The 16,369-nt window shown below is 38.8% G+C and overlaps 1 protein-coding gene across 1 annotated transcript in view; it reads right to left on the bottom strand.

Annotated features, from left to right (window-relative positions):
- Positions 1 to 16,369, bottom strand: part of nfxl1 (nuclear transcription factor, X-box binding-like 1) — an 86,772-nt gene that overhangs the window by 47,293 nt on the left and 23,110 nt on the right. The window lies entirely within an intron of this gene.

The raw sequence follows: 16,369 nt of genomic DNA, 5'->3' as shown, positions 1-16,369 counted from the left end.
GCTTATTTGCGTAATGATCCCTTCCATCAACATACTGTTTTCTTACACCAATCGGAGCGACAGGCATATTTCCTCATACTTGGACCCATCACGGTAAGTTTGTATCATTGTGAACCTTGTGAATTAATTTTAAAAACAGCGCATACTTATGTTAGCATGGAGCTAACGCTAGTAGCGAGTGCTGTCTAGTTCAGGTATTAGTATGCAAGTGTAAACAATATAGCTGGTTAAGCTAATGTGCCGCGATGATGTATATTTGTGTTGACATGATGTTAGGTTCTGATAATTACTCTTGTGAAAACTGAGAAGAATACATACTGCATAGCGTTGTCTAGTAAGTGGTAACTTATTAGCAACGTGTTTCACTGAAGCGGCTTCACTCTGACAAGTCTGGTAAATGTGGTAGCTACAAACTCGGAGGCTAGATGTCATAGTTAGCTGTCAATCTCAAGATTCAAGATCACTTTATTGTTCCCCAAGGGGAAATTTTTTTTTGTTCTAGCTTATTTGTGTAATGATGCCTTCCATCAACATACTGTTTTCTTACACCAATCGGAGCGACAGGCATATTTCCTCATACTTGGACCCATCACGGTAAGTTTGTATTATTGTGAACCTTGTGAATTAATTTTAAAAACAGCGCTACTTATGTTAGCATGGAGCTAACGCTAGTAGCGATTGCTGTCTAGTTCAGGTATTAGTATGAGAGTGTAAACGAAATAGCTGGTTAAGCGAACGTGCCGCAATGATGTATATTTGTGTTGACATGATGTTAGGTTTCTGATAATTACTCTTGTGAAAACTGAGAAGAACACATACTGCATAGCGTTGTCTAGTAAGTGTTAACTTATTAGCAACGTGTTTCACTGAAGCGGCTTCACTCTGACAAGTCTGGTAAATGTGGTAGCTACAAACTCGGAGGCTAGATGTCATTGTTAGCTATCAGTCTCAAGATTCAAGATCACTTTATTATTCCCCAAGGGGAAATTGTTTTTTGTTCTAGCTTATTTGTGTAATGATGCCTTCCATCAACATACTGTTTTCTGAAACAAATCGGAGCAACAGGTATTTTTCCTCATACTTGGACCCATCGCGGTAAGTTTTTTATCACTGTGAACCTTGTGAATTAATTTTAAAAACAGCGCTACTTATGTTAGCATGGAGCTAACGCTAGTAGCGAGTGCTGTCTAGTTCAGGTATTAGTATGCAAGTGTAAACAATATAGCTGGTTAAGCTAATGTGCCGCGATGATGTATATTTGTGTTGACATGATGTTAGGTTCTGATAATTACTCTTGTGAAAACTGAGAAGAATACATACTGCATAGCGTTGTCTAGTAAGTGGTAACTTATTAGCAATGTGTTTTACTGAAGCGGCTTCATTCTGACAAGTCCGGTAAATGTGGCAGCTACAACTTCGGAGGATAGATGTCATTGTTAGCTGTCAATCTCAAGATTCAGGATCGTTTTTTTGTTCTAGCTTATTTGCGTAATGATCCCTTCCATCAACATACTGTTTTCTTACACCAATCGGAGCAACAGGCATATTTCCTCATACTTGGACCCATCACGGTAAGATTGTATCATTGTGAACCTTGTGAATTAATTTTAAAAACAGCGCTACTTATGTTAGCATGGAGCTAACGCTAGTAGCGAGTGCTGTCTAGTTCAGGTATTAGTATGCAAGTGTAAACAATATAGCTGGTTAAGCTAATGTGCCGCGATGATGTATATTTGTGTTGACATGATGTTAGGTTCTGATAATTACTCTTGTGAAAACTGGGAAGAACACATACTGCATAGCGTTGTCTAGTAAGTGGTAACTTTTAGCAATGTGTTTCACTGAAGCGGCTTCACTCTGACAAGTCTGGTAAATGTGGTAGCTACAAACTCAGAGGCTAGATGTCATAGTTAGCTGTCAATCTCAAGATTCAAGATCGTTTTTTTGTTCTAGCTCATTTGTGTAATGATGCCTTCCATCAACATACTGTTTTCTTACACCAATTGGAGCCACAGGCATATTTCCTCATACTTGGACCCATCACGGTAAGTTTTTTATCACTGTGAACCTTGTGAATTTCATTTGAAAAACAGCGCTACTTATGTTAGCATGGAGCTAACGCTAGTAGCGAGTGTTGTCTCGTTCAGGTATTAGTATGCGAGTGTAAACGATATACCTGGTTAAGCGAACGTGCCGCGATGATGTATATTTGTGTTGACATGATGTTAGGTTCTGATAATTACTCTTGTGAAAACTGAGAAGAACACATACTGCATAGCGTTGTCTAGTAGTGGTAACTTATTAGCAATGTGTTTTACTGAAGCGGCTTCATTCTGACAAGTCCGGTAATGTGCAGCTACAACTTCGGAGGATAGATGTCATTGTTAGCTGTCAATCTCAAGATTCAGGATTGTTTTTTTTGTTCTAGCTTATTTGCGTAATGATCCCTTCCATCAACATACTGTTTTCTTACACCAATCGGAGCGACAGGCATATTTCCTCATACTTGGACCCATCACGGTAAGTTTGTATCATTGTGAACCTTGTGAATTAATTTTAAAAACAGCGCTACTTATGTTAGCATGGAGCTAACGCTAGTAGCGATTGCTGTCTAGTTCAGGTATTAGTATGAGAGTGTAAACGATATAGCTGGTTAAGCGAACGTGCCGCAATGATGTATATTTGTGTTGACATGATGTTAGGTTCTGATAATTACTCTTGTGAAAACTGGGAAGAACACATACTGCATAGCGTTGTCTAGTAAGTGTTGACTTATTAGCAACGTGTTTCACTGAAGCGGCTTCACTCTGACAAGTCTGGTAAATGTGGTAGCTACAAACTCGGAGGCTAGATGTCATAGTTAGCTATCAGTCTCAAGATTCAAGATCACTTTATTATTCCCCAAGTGGAAATTGTTTTTTGTTCTAGCTTATTTGTGTAATGATGCCTTCCATCAACATACTGTTTTCTTACACCAAACGGAGCGACAGGCATATTTCCTCATACTTGGACCCATCACGGTAAGTTTTTTATCACTGTGAACCTTGTGAATTTCATTTGAAAAACAGCGCTACTTATGTTAGCATGGAGCTAACGCTAGTAGCGAGTGCTGTCTAGTTCAGGTATTAGTATGCAAGTGTAAACAATATAGCTGGTTAAGCGAACGTGCCGCGATGATGTATATTTGTGTTGACATGATGTTAGGTTCTGATAATTACTCTTGTGAAAACTGAGAAGAACACATACTGCATAGCGTTGTCTAGTAAGTGGTAACTTATTAGCAATGTGTTTTACTGAAGCGGCTTCATTCTGACAAGTCCGGTAAATGTGGCAGCTACAACTTCGGAGGATAGATGTCATAGTTAGCTGTAAATCTCAAGATTCAGGATCGTTTTTTTGTTCTAGCTTATTTGCGTAATGATCCCTTCCATCAACATACTGTTTTCTTACACCAATCGGAGCGACAGGCATATTTCCTCATACTTGGACCCATCACGGTAAGTTTGTATCATTGTGAACCTTGTGAATTAATTTTAAAAACAGCGCTACTTATGTTAGCATGGAGCTAACGCTAGTAGCGAGTGCTGTCTAGTTCAGGTATTAGTATGCGAGTGTAAACAATATACCTGGTTATGCTAACGTGCCGCGATGATGTATATTTGTGTTGACATGATGTTAGGTTCTGATAATTACTCTTGTGAAAACTGAGAAGAACACATACTGCATTACGTTGTCTAGTGAGTGTTAACTTATTAGCAACGTGTTTCACTGAAGCGGCTTCACTCTGACAAGTCCGGTAAATGTGGTAGCTACAAGTTCGGAGGCTAGATGTCATAGTTAGCTGTCAATCTCAAGATTCAAGATCACTTTATTGTTCCCCAAGGGGAAATAGTTTTTTTGTTCTAGCTTATTTGTGTAATGATGCCTTCCATCAACATACTGTTTTCTTACACCAATTGGAGCGACAGGCATATTTCCTCATACTTGGACCCATCACGGTAAGATTGTATCATTGTGAACCTTGTGAATTAATTTTAAAAACAGCGCTACTTATGTTAGCATGGAGCTAACGCTAGTAGCGAGTGCTGTCTAGTTCAGGTATTAGTATGCAAGTGTAAACAATATAGCTGGTTAAGCTAACGTGCCGCGATGATGTATATTTGTGTTGACATGATGTTAGGTTCTGATAATTACTCTTGTGAAAACTGAGAAGAACACATACTGCATAGCGTTGTCTAGTAAGTGTTAACTTATTAGCAACGTGTTTCACTGAAGCGGCTTCACTCTGACAAGTCCGGTAAATGTGGTAGCTACAAGCTCGGAGGCTAGATGTCATAGTTAGCTATCAGTCTCAAGATTCAAGATCACTTTATTATTCCCCAAGTGGAAATTGTTTTTTGTTCTAGCTTATTTGTGTAATGATGCCTTCCATCAACATACTGTTTTCTTACACCAATCGGAGCGACAGGCATATTTCCTCATACTTGGACCCATCGCGGTAAGTTTGTATCATTGTGAACCTTGTGAATTAATTTTAAAAACAGCGCTACTTATGTTAGCATGGAGCTAACCCTAGTAGCGATTGCTGTCTAGTTCAGGTATTAGTATGAGAGTGTAAACGATATAGCTGGTTAAGCGAACGTGCCGCAATGATGTATATTTGTGTTAACATGATGTTAGGTTCTGATAATTACTCTTGTGAAAACTGAGAAGAACACATACTGCATAGCGTTGTCTAGTAAGTGGTAACTTATTAGCAACGTGTTTCACTGAAGCGGCTTCACTCTGACAAGTCTGGTAAATGTGGTAGCTACAAACTCGGAGGCTAGATGTCATAGTTAGCTATCAGTCTCAAGATTCAAGATCACTTTATTATTCCCCAAGGGGAAATTGTTTTTTGTTCTAGCTTATTTGTGTAATGATGCCTTCCATCAACATACTGTTTTCTTACACCAATCGGAGCGACAGGCATATTTCCTCATACTTGGACCCATCACGGTAAGATTGTATCATTGTGAACCTTGTGAATTAATTTAAAAAACAGCGCTACTTATGTTAGCATGGAGCTAACGCTAGTAGCGAGTGCTGTCTAGTTCAGGTATTAGTTTGCAAGTGTAAACAATATAGCTGGTTAAGCTAATGTGCCGCGATGATGTATATTTGTGTTGACATGATGTTAGGTTCTGATAATTACTCTTGTGAAAACTGGGAAGAACACATACTGCATAGCGTTGTCTAGTAAGTGGTAACTTTTTAGCAACGAGTTTCACTGGAGCCTTTTCATCCTGACAAGTGCGGTAAATGTGGTAGCTATTAGCTCGGAGGCTAGATGTCATAGTTAGCTGTCAATCTCAAGATTCAAGATCGTTTTTTTGTTCTAGCTCATTTGTGTAATGATGCCTTCCATCAACATACTGTTTTCTTACACCAATTGGAGCGACAGGCATATTTCCTCATACTTGGACCCATCGCGGTAAGTTTTTCATCACTGTGAACCTTGTGAATTTCATTTGAAAAACAGCGCTACTTATGTTAGCATGGAGCTAACGCTAGTAGCGAGTGCTGTCTAGTTCAGGTATTAGTATGCGAGTGTAAACAATATAGCTGGTTAAGCTAACGTGCCGCAATGATGTATATTTGTGTTGACATGATGTTAGGTTCTGATAATTACTCTTGTGAAAACTGAGAAGAACACATACTGCATAGCGTTGTCTAGTAAGTGTTAACTTATTAGCAACGTGTTTCACTGAAGCGGCTTCACTCTGACAAGTCCGGTAAATGTGGGAGCTACAAGCTCGGAGGCTAGATGTCATAGTTAGCTATCAGTCTCAAGATTCAAGATCACTTTATTGTTCCCCAAGGGGAAATAGTTTTTTGTTCTAGCTTATTTGTGTAATGATGCCTTCCATCAACATACTGTTTTCTTACACCAATTGGAGCGACAGGCATATTTCCTCATACTTGGACCCATCACGGTAAGTTTTTTATCACTGTGAACGTTGTAAATTAATTTGAAAAACAGCGCTACTTACCTTAGCATGGAGCTAACGCTAGTAGCGAGTGTTGTCTCGTTCAGGTATTAGTATGCGAGTGTAAACGATATACCTGGTTAAGCGAACGTGCCGCGATGATGTATATTTGTGTTGACATGATGTTAGGTTCTGATAATTACTCTTGTGAAAACTGAGAAGAATACATACTGCATAGCGTTGTCTAGTAAGTGGTAACTTATTAGCAATGTGTTTTACTGAAGCGGCTTCACTCTGACAAGTCCGGTAAATGTGGCAGCTACAACTTCGGAGGATAGATGTCATTGTTAGCTGTCAATCTCAAGATTCAGGATTGTTTTTTTGTTCTAGCTTATTTGCGTAATGATCCCTTCCATCAACATACTGTTTTCTTACACCAATCGGAGCGACAGGCATATTTCCTCATACTTGGACCCATCACGGTAAGTTTGTATCATTGTGAACCTTGTGAATTAATTTTAAAAACAGCGCTACTTATGTTAGCATGGAGCTAACGCTAGTAGCGATTGCTGTCTAGTTCAGGTATTAGTATGAGAGTGTAAACGATATAGCTGGTTAAGCGAACGTGCCGCAATGATGTATATTTGTGTTGACATGATGTTAGGTTCTGATAATTACTCTTGTGAAAACTGAGAAGAACACATACTGCATAGCGTTGTCTAGTAAGTGTTGACTTATTAGCAACGTGTTTCACTGAAGCGGCTTCACTCTGACAAGTCTGGTAAATGTGGTAGCTACAAACTCGGAGGCTAGATGTCATTGTTAGCTATCAGTCTCAAGATTCAAGATCACTTTATTATTCCCCAAGGGGAAATTGTTTTTTGTTCTAGCTTATTTGTGTAATGATGCCTTCCATCAACATACTGTTTTCTGAAACAAATCGGAGCAACAGGTATTTTTCCTCATACTTGGACCCATCGCGGTAAGTTTTTTATCACTGTGAACCTTGTGAATTAATTTTAAAAACAGCGCTACTTATGTTAGCATGGAGCTAACGCTAGTAGCGAGTGCTGTCTAGTTCAGGTATTAGTATGCAAGTGTAAACAATATAGCTGGTTAAGCTAATGTGCCGCGAGATGTATATTTGTGTTGACATGATGTTAGGTCTGATAATTACTCTTGTGAAAACTGAGAAGAATACATACTGCATAGCGTTGTCTAGTAATGGTAACTTATTAGCAATGTGTTTTACTGAAGCGGCTTCATTCTGACAAGTCCGGTAAATGTGGCAGCTACAACTTCGGAGGATAGATGTCATAGTTAGCTGTCAATCTCAAGATTCAGGATCGTTTTTTTGTTCTAGCTTATTTGCGTAATGATCCCTTCCATCAACATACTGTTTTCTTACACCAATCGGAGCGACAGGCATATTTCCTCATACTTGGACCCATCACGGTAAGATTGTATCATTGTGAACCTTGTGAATTAATTTTTTAAAAACAGCGCTACTTATGTTAGCATGGAGCTAACGCTAGTAGCGAGTGCTGTCTAGTTCAGGTATTAGTATGCAAGTGTAAACAATATAGCTGGTTAAGCTAATGTGCCGCATGATGTATATTTGTGTTGACATGATGTTAGGTTCTGATAATTACTCTTGTGAAAAACTGGGAAGAAACACATACTGCATAGCGTTGTCTAGTAAGTGGTAACTTTTAGCAATGTGTTTCACTGAAGCGGCTTCACTCTGACAAGTCTGGTAAATGTGGTAGCTACAAACTCAGAGGCTAGATGTCATAGTTAGCTGTCAATCTCAAGATTCAAGATCGTTTTTTTGTTCTAGCTCATTTGTGTAATGATGCCTTCCATCAACATACTGTTTTCTTACACCAATTGGAGCCACAGGCATATTTCCTCATACTTGGACCCATCACGGTAAGTTTTTTATCACTGTGAACCTTGTGAATTTCATTGAAGAACAGCGCTACTTATGTTAGCATGGAGCTAACGCTAGTAGCGAGTGTTGTCTCGTTCAGGTATTAGTATGCGAGTGTAAACGATATACCTGGTTAAGCGAACGTGCCGCGATGATGTATATTTGTGTTGACATGATGTTAGGTTCTGATAATTACTCTTGTGAAAACTGAGAAGAACACATACTGCATAGCGTTGTCTAGTAAGTGGTAACTTATTAGCAATGTGTTTTACTGAGCGGCTTCATTCTGACAAGTCCAGTAAATGTGGCAGCTACAACTTCGGAGGATAGATGTCATTGTTAGCTGTCAATCTCAAGATTCAGGATTGTTTTTTTGTTCTAGCTTATTTGCGTAATGATCCCTTCCATCAACATACTGTTTTCTTACACCAATCGGAGCGACAGGCATATTTCCTCATACTTGGACCCATCACGGTAAGTTTGTATCATTGTGAACCTTGTGAATTAATTTTAAAAACAGCGCTACTTATGTTAGCATGGAGCTAACGCTAGTAGCGAGTGCTGTCTAGTTCAGGTATTAGTATGCAAGTGTAAACAATATAGCTGGTTAAGCTAATGTGCCGCGATGATGTATATTTGTGTTGACATGATGTTAGGTTCTGATAATTACTCTTGTGAAAACTGAGAAGAATACATACTGCATAGCGTTGTCTAGTAAGTGTTGACTTATTAGCAACGTGTTTCACTGAAGCGGCTTCACTCTGACAAGTCTGGTAAATGTGGTAGCTACAAACTCGGAGGCTAGATGTCATTGTTAGCTATCAGTCTCAAGATTCAAGATCACTTTATTATTCCCCAAGTGGAAATTGTTTTTTGTTCTAGCTTATTTTGTGTAATGATGCCTTCCATCAACATACTGTTTTCTTACACCAATCGGAGCGACAGGCATATTTCCTCATACTTGGACCCATCACGGTAAGTTTGTATTATTGTGAACCTTGTGAATTAATTTTAAAAACAGCGCTACTTATGTTAGCATGGAGCTAACGCTAGTAGCGATTACTGTCTAGTTCAGGTATTAGTATGAGAGTGTAAACGAAATAGCTGGTTAAGCGAACGTGCCGCAATGATGTATATTTGTGTTGACATGATGTTAGGTTCTGATAATTACTCTTGTGAAAACTGAGAAGAACACATACTGCATAGCGTTGTCTAGTAAGTGTTAACTTATTAGCAACGTGTTTCACTGAAGCGGCTTCACTCTGACAAGTCTGGTAAATGTGGTAGCTACAAACTCGGAGGCTAGATGTCATTGTTAGCTATCAGTCTCAAGATTCAAGATCTCTTTATTGTTCCCCAAGGGGAAATTGTTTTTTGTTCTAGCTCATTTGTGCAATGATACCTTCCATCAACATACTGTTTTCTGAAACAAATCGGAGCAACAGGTATTTTTCCTCATACTTGGACCCATCGCGGTAAGTTTGTATCATTGTGAACCTTGTGAATTAATTTTAAAAACAGCGCTACTTATGTTTAGCATGGAGCTAACGCTAGTAGCGAGTGCTGTCTAGTTCAGGTATAGTATGCAAGTGTAAACAATATAGCTGGTTAAGCTAATGTGCCGCGATGATGTATATTTGTGTTGACATGATGTTAGGTTCTGATAATTACTCTTGTGAAACTGAGAAGAATACATACTGCATAGCGTTGTCTAGTAAGTGGTAACTTATTAGCAATGTGTTTTACTGAAGCGGCTTCATTCTGACAAGTCCGGTAAATGTGGCAGCTACAACTTCGGAGGATAGATGTCATTGTTAGCTGTCAATCTCAAGATTCAGGATCGTTTTTTTGTTCTAGCTTATTTGCGTAATGATCCCTTCCATCAACATACTGTTTTCTTACACCAATCGGAGCAACAGGCATATTTCCTCATACTTGGACCCATCACGGTAAGATTGTATCATTGTGAACCTTGTGAATTAATTTTAAAAACAGCGCTACTTATGTTAGCATGGAGCTAACGCTAGTAGCGAGTGCTGTCTAGTTCAGGTATTAGTATGCAAGTGTAAACAATATAGCTGGTTAAGCTAATGTGCCGCGATGATGTATATTTGTGTTGACATGATGTTAGGTTCTGATAATTACTCTTGTGAAAACTGGGAAGAACACATACTGCTAGCGTTGTCTAGTTAAGTGGTAACTTTTAGCAATGTGTTTCACTGAAGCGCTTCACTCTGACAATTGGTAAATGTGGTAGCTACAAACTCAGAGGCTAGATGTCATAGTTAGCTGTCAATCTCAAGATTCAAGATCGTTTTTTTGTTCTAGCTCATTTGTGTAATGATGCCTTCCAGTCAACATACTGTTTTCTTACACCAATTGGAGCCACAGGCTATTTCCTCATACTTGGACCCATCACGGTAAGTTTTTTATCACTGTGAACCTGTGAATTTCATTTGAAGAACAGCGCTACTTTATGTTAGCATGGAGCTAACGCTGTAGCGAGTGTTGTCTAGTTCAGGTATTAGATGCAGTGTAAACGATATACCTGGTTAAGCGAACGTGCCGCGATAGTATATTTGTGTTGACATGAGTTAGGTATCTGATAATTACTCTTGTGAAAACTGAGAAGATACACATACTGCATAGCGTTGTCTAGTAAGTGGTAACTTATTAGCAATGTGTTTTACTGAAGCGGCTTCTTCTGACAAGTCCGGTAAATGTGGCATGCTACAACTGTCGAGTAGAATGTCATATGTTAGCTGTCAATCTCAAGATTCAGGATTTGTTTTTTTTGTTCTAGCTTATTTGGTAATGATACCCTTCCATCAACATACTGTTTTCTTACACCAATCGGAGCGACAGGCATATTTCCTCATACTTGGACCCATCACGGTAAGTTTGTATCATTGTGAACCTTGTGAATTAATTTTAAAAACAGCGCTACTTATGTTAGCATGGAGCTAACGCTAGTAGCGATTGCTGTTTAGTTCAGGTATTAGTATGAGAGTGTAAACGATATAGCTGGTTAAGCGAACGTGCCGCAATGATGTATATTTGTGTTGACATGATGTTAGGTTCTGATAATTACTCTGTGAAAACTGGGAAGAACACAACTGCATAGCGTGTCTAGTAAGTGTTGTACTTATTAGCAACGTGTTTCACTGAAGCGGCTTCACCTGACAAGTGCTGGTAAATGTTGGTAGCTAAAACTCGGAGGCTAATGTCATAGTTAGCTATCAGCTCAAGATTCAGATCACTATATATCCCCAATGGAAATGTTTTTTGTTCTACTTATTGTGTAATGATGCCTTCCATCAACATACTGTTTTCTTACACCAATCGGAGCGACAGGCATATTTCCTCATACTTGGACCCATCACGGTAAGTTTTTTATCACTGTGAACCTTGTGAATTTCATTTGAAAAACAGCGCTACTTATGTTAGCATGGAGCTAACGCTAGTAGCGAGTGCTGTCTAGTTCAGTATTAGTAATGCAAGTGTAAACAATATGCTTGGTTAAGCGAAGTGCCGCGATGATGTATATTTGTGTTGACATGATGTTAGGTTCTGATAATTACTCTTGTGAAAACTGAGAGAACACATACTGCATAGCGTTGTCTAGTAAGTGTAAACTTATTAGCATACGTGTTTACTGAAGCGGTTCATTTGACAGTCGGTAAATGTGGAGCTACAAACTCGGAGATGATGCAAGTTATGTCATTCAAATTCAGGATCTTTTGTTTAGCTTATTGCGTAATGATCCCTTCCATCAACATACTGTTTTCTACACAATCGGAGCGACAGCATATTTCTCATTACTGCCACATCCGGTAATTGTACATGTGACTTGTAATTAATTTTAAAAACAGCGCTACTTATGTTAGCTGAGCTAACGCTAGTAGCGATGCTGTCTAGTTCAGTATTAGTAGCATGTAAACATAACCTGGTTTGCTAACGTGCCGCGATGAGTATATTTGTGTTGAATGAGTTAGGTTCTGATAATTACTCTTGTGAAAACTGGAAGAACACATACGCATACGTTGTCTAGTAGTGTTAACTTATTAGCAACGTGTTTCACTGAAGCGGCTTCACTCTGACAAGTCCGGTAAATGTGGTAGCTACAACTTCGGCTAGATGTATAGTTACTGTCATTCAGATTCAAGATACTTTATGTTCCCCAGGGAAATGTTTTTTTGTTCTAGCTTATTGTGTAAGTGCCTTCCATCAACATACTGTTTTCTTACACCAATCGGAGCGACAGCATATTTCCTCATACTTGGACCCATCACGGTAAGATTGTATCATTGTGACCTTGTGAATTAATTTTAAAAACAGCGCTACTTATGTTAGCATGGAGCTAACGCTATAGCGATGTGCTGTCTAGTTCAGGTATTAGTATGCAAGTGTAAACAATATAGCTGGTTAAGCAACGTGCCGCGATGATGTATATTTGTGTTGACATGATGTTAGTTCTGATAATTACTCTTGTGAAAACTGAGAAGAACACATACTGCATAGCGTTGTCTAGTAAGAGTTAACTTATTAGCAACGTGTTTCACTGAAGCGGCTTCACTCTGACAAGTCCGGTAAATGTGGTAGCTACAAGCTCGGAGGCTAGATGTCATAGTTCTATCAGTCTCAAGATTCAAGATCACTTTATTATTCCCCATGGAAATTGTTTTTGTTCTAGCTTATTTGTGTAATGATGCCTTCCATCAACATACTGTTTTCTTACACCAATCGGAGCGAACAGGCATATTTCCTCATACTTGACCCATCCGGTAAGTTTGTCATTAGTGAACCTTGTAATTAATTTTAAAAACAGCGCTACTTATGTTAAGCATGGAGCTAACCTAGTAGCGATTGCTGTCTAGTTCAGGTATTAGTTAGAGTGTAAACGATATAGCTGGTTAAGCAATCGTGCCGCAATGATGTAATTTGTGTTAACATGATGTTAGGTCTGATAATTACTCTTGTGAAAACTGGAGAAGAACACTACTGCATAGCGTTGTCTAGTAGTGGTAACTTATTAGCAACGTTTCACTGACGCCTTCATCTGGAAAGTGGAGTCAAATGGTATCTAACTGGTAGCTCAGTCTCAAGTTAGATCATTATATTCAAGGAATCGTTTTTTTTGTTCAGCTTATTTGTGTAATGATGCTTCCATCAACTACTGTTTTCTTTACACCAATCGGAGCGACAGGCATATTTCCTCATACTTGGACCCATCACGTAAGTTGTAATCATTGTGAACCTTGTGAATAATTTAAAACAGCGCTACTTATGTTAGCATGGAGCTAACCTAGTAGCGAGTGTTCTGTCAAGGTATTAGTTTGCAAGTGTAAACATATAGCTGGTTAAGCTAATGTGCCGCGAGAGTATAGTTGGTTGACATGATGTAGGTCTGATAATTACTCTTGTGAAATACTGAGAAGAACACTATCATAGCGTTGTCTAGAAGTGGTAACTTGCAAGAGTTTTCACTGGAGCTTTTCATCTGACAAGGGTTAAAGTGGCGCTATTAGCTTCGGAGCTAGATGTCAAGTTACTGTCAATCTCAGATTCAGATCGTTTTTTGTTCTAGCGTATTTGTAATGATGCCTTCCATCAACATACTGTTTTCTTACACCAATGGAGCGACAGGCATATTTCCTCATACTTGGACCCATCACGGTAAGTTTTATCATAGTGAACGTTGTAATTAATTTAAAAACAGCGCTACTTACCTTACATGGAGCTAACGCTCAGTAGCAAGTGTGTCTGTTCAGGTATAGTATGCAGTGTAAACGATATACCTGTTAAGCTGAACGTCCGCGATGAGTATATTTGTGTTACAGATGATTGGTCTGATAATTACTCTTGTGAAAACTGAGAAGAATACATATGCATACGGTGTCTAGTAAGTGGTAACTTATTAGCAATGTGTTTTACTGAAGCGGCTTCACTCTGACAAGTCCGGTAATTGTGGAGCTACAACTTCGAGGATAGATGTCATGTTTAGCTGTCAATCTCAAGATTCAGATGTTTTTTTGTTCTAGCTATGTTGGCTAATGATCCCTTCCATCAACATACTGTTTTCTTACACCAATGGACACAGCATATTTCCTCATACTTGGACCCATCACGGTATTTGTAATCATTGTGACCTTGTGAATAATTTAAAAACGCGCTACTTATGTTAGATGGAGCTAACGCTAGTAGCGATTGCTGTCTAGTTCAGGTATAGTATGAGTGTAAACGAAAGCTGGTTAGCAACGTGCCGCAATGATGTATATTGTGTTGACATGATGTTAGGTTCTGATAATACTCTTGTGAAAACTGAGAAGAACACTACTGCATAGCGTTGTCTAGTAAGGTTACTATTAGCAAACGTGTTTCACTGAAGCGGCTTCACCTGACAAGTCCGGTAAATTTTGGTGCTACAAATCGAGGCTTAGATGTCATAGTTACTTCATCTCAAGATTCAAGATCCTTATTATTCCCAATGGAAATTGTTTTTTGTTCTAGCTATTTGTAATGATGCTTCATCAACTATGTTTTCTCACAACGGAACAGGCTATTTCCTCATACTTGGACCATCACGGGTAATTGTTATCACTTGGAACCTTGTGAATTCATTTGAATAAAACAGCGCTACTATGTTAGCATGGAGCTAACGCTAGTAGCGAGTGCTGTCTAGTCAGGTATTAGTATGCAAGTGTAAACAATATAGCTGGTTAATCGAACGTGCCGCGATGATGTATATTTGTGTTGACATGATGTTAGTTCTGATTATTACTCTTGTGAAAACTGAGAAGAACACATACTGCATAGCGTTGTCTAGTAATGGTAACTTATTAGCAATGTGTTTTACTGAAGCGGCTTCATTCTGACAAGTCCGGTAAATGTGGCAGCTACAACTCGGAGGATAGATGTCATAGTTAGCTGTCAATCTCAAGATCAGGATCGTTTTTTTGTTCTAGCTTATTTGCGTAATGATCCTTCCATCACATACTGTTTCTTACACCAAACGGAGCGACAGGCAATATTTCCTCATACTTGGACCCACCGTAAGTTTGTATCATTGTGAACCTTGTGAATTAATTTTAAAAACAGTGCTACTTATGTTAGCATGGAGCTAACCCTAGTAGCATTGCTGTCTAGTTCAGGTATTAGTATGAGAGTGTAAACGATATACTGGTTAAGCGAACGTGCCGCAAATGATGTATATTTTGTGTTAACATGATGTTAGGTTCATATAATTACTCTTGTGAAAACTGAGAAGAACACATACTGCATAGCGTTGTCTAGTAAGTGGTAACTTTTAGCACGTGTTTCATTGAAGCGCTTCACTCTGACAAGTCTGGTAAATGTGGTAGCTACAAACTCGGTAGCTAGATGTCATAGTTAGCTAGTTCAAGATTCAAGATCTTTATGTTCCAAGGAAATTGTTTTTTTGTTCTAGCTATATTTGTGTAATGATGCCTTCCATCTACATACGGTTTTCTTACACCAATTGAGCTGAGGCATAATTTCCTCATACTTGGACCCATCACGGTAAGTTTTTATCACTGTGACTTGTAATTAATTTGAAAAACAGCGCTACTTATGTTAGCATGGAGCTAACGCTAGTAGCGAGTGCTGTCTAGTTCAGGTAATTATATGCGAGTGTAAACAATAGTACCTGGTTATGCTAACGTGCCGCGATGATGTATATTTGAGTTGACATGATGTTAGGTTCTGATATACTCTTGTGAAAACTGAGAAGAACACATACTGCATAGCGTTGTCTAGTAAGTGTTAACTTATTAGCAACGTGTTTCACTGAAGCGGCTTCACTCTGACAAGTCTGGTAAATGTGGTAGCTACGAACTCGGAGGATAGATGTCATAGTTAGCTGTCAATCTCAAGATCCAAGATCGTTTTTTTGATCTAGCTTATTTGTGTAATGATGCCTTCCATCAACATACTGTTTTCTTACACCAATCGGAGCGACAGGCATATTTCCTCATACTTGGACCCATCCGTAAGTTTGTATCATTGTGAACCTTGTGAATTAATTTTAAAAACGATGCTACTTATGTTAGCATGGAGCTAACCTAGTAGCGATGTTCCTAGTCAGGTATTATATGAAGTGTAAACTATAAGCTGGTTAAGCGAAGTGCCGCAATGATGTATATTTTGTTTACATGATGTTAGTTCTGATAATTACTCTTGTGAAAACTGAGAAGAACACATACTGCATAGCGTTGTCTAGTAAGTGTAACTTTTACAACGTGTTCATTGAAGCGGCTTCACCTGACAAGTCGGTAATGTGGTAGCTACAACTAGGAGCTAGATGTCATAGTTAGCTGTTCAAGATTCAAATCACTTATGTATTCCCCAAGGGAAATTGTTTTTTGTTCTACTTATTTGTGTAATGAGCCTTCCATCAACATACTGTTTTCTTACACCAATGGAGCGACAGGCATATTTCCTCATACTT

Source organism: Mugil cephalus, chromosome 1, assembly GCF_022458985.1.
Source record: "Mugil cephalus isolate CIBA_MC_2020 chromosome 1, CIBA_Mcephalus_1.1, whole genome shotgun sequence".
Classification (NCBI taxonomy): Eukaryota; Metazoa; Chordata; class Actinopteri; order Mugiliformes; family Mugilidae; genus Mugil; species Mugil cephalus.
This window is presented reverse-complemented; position numbering and strand designations above follow the sequence as displayed.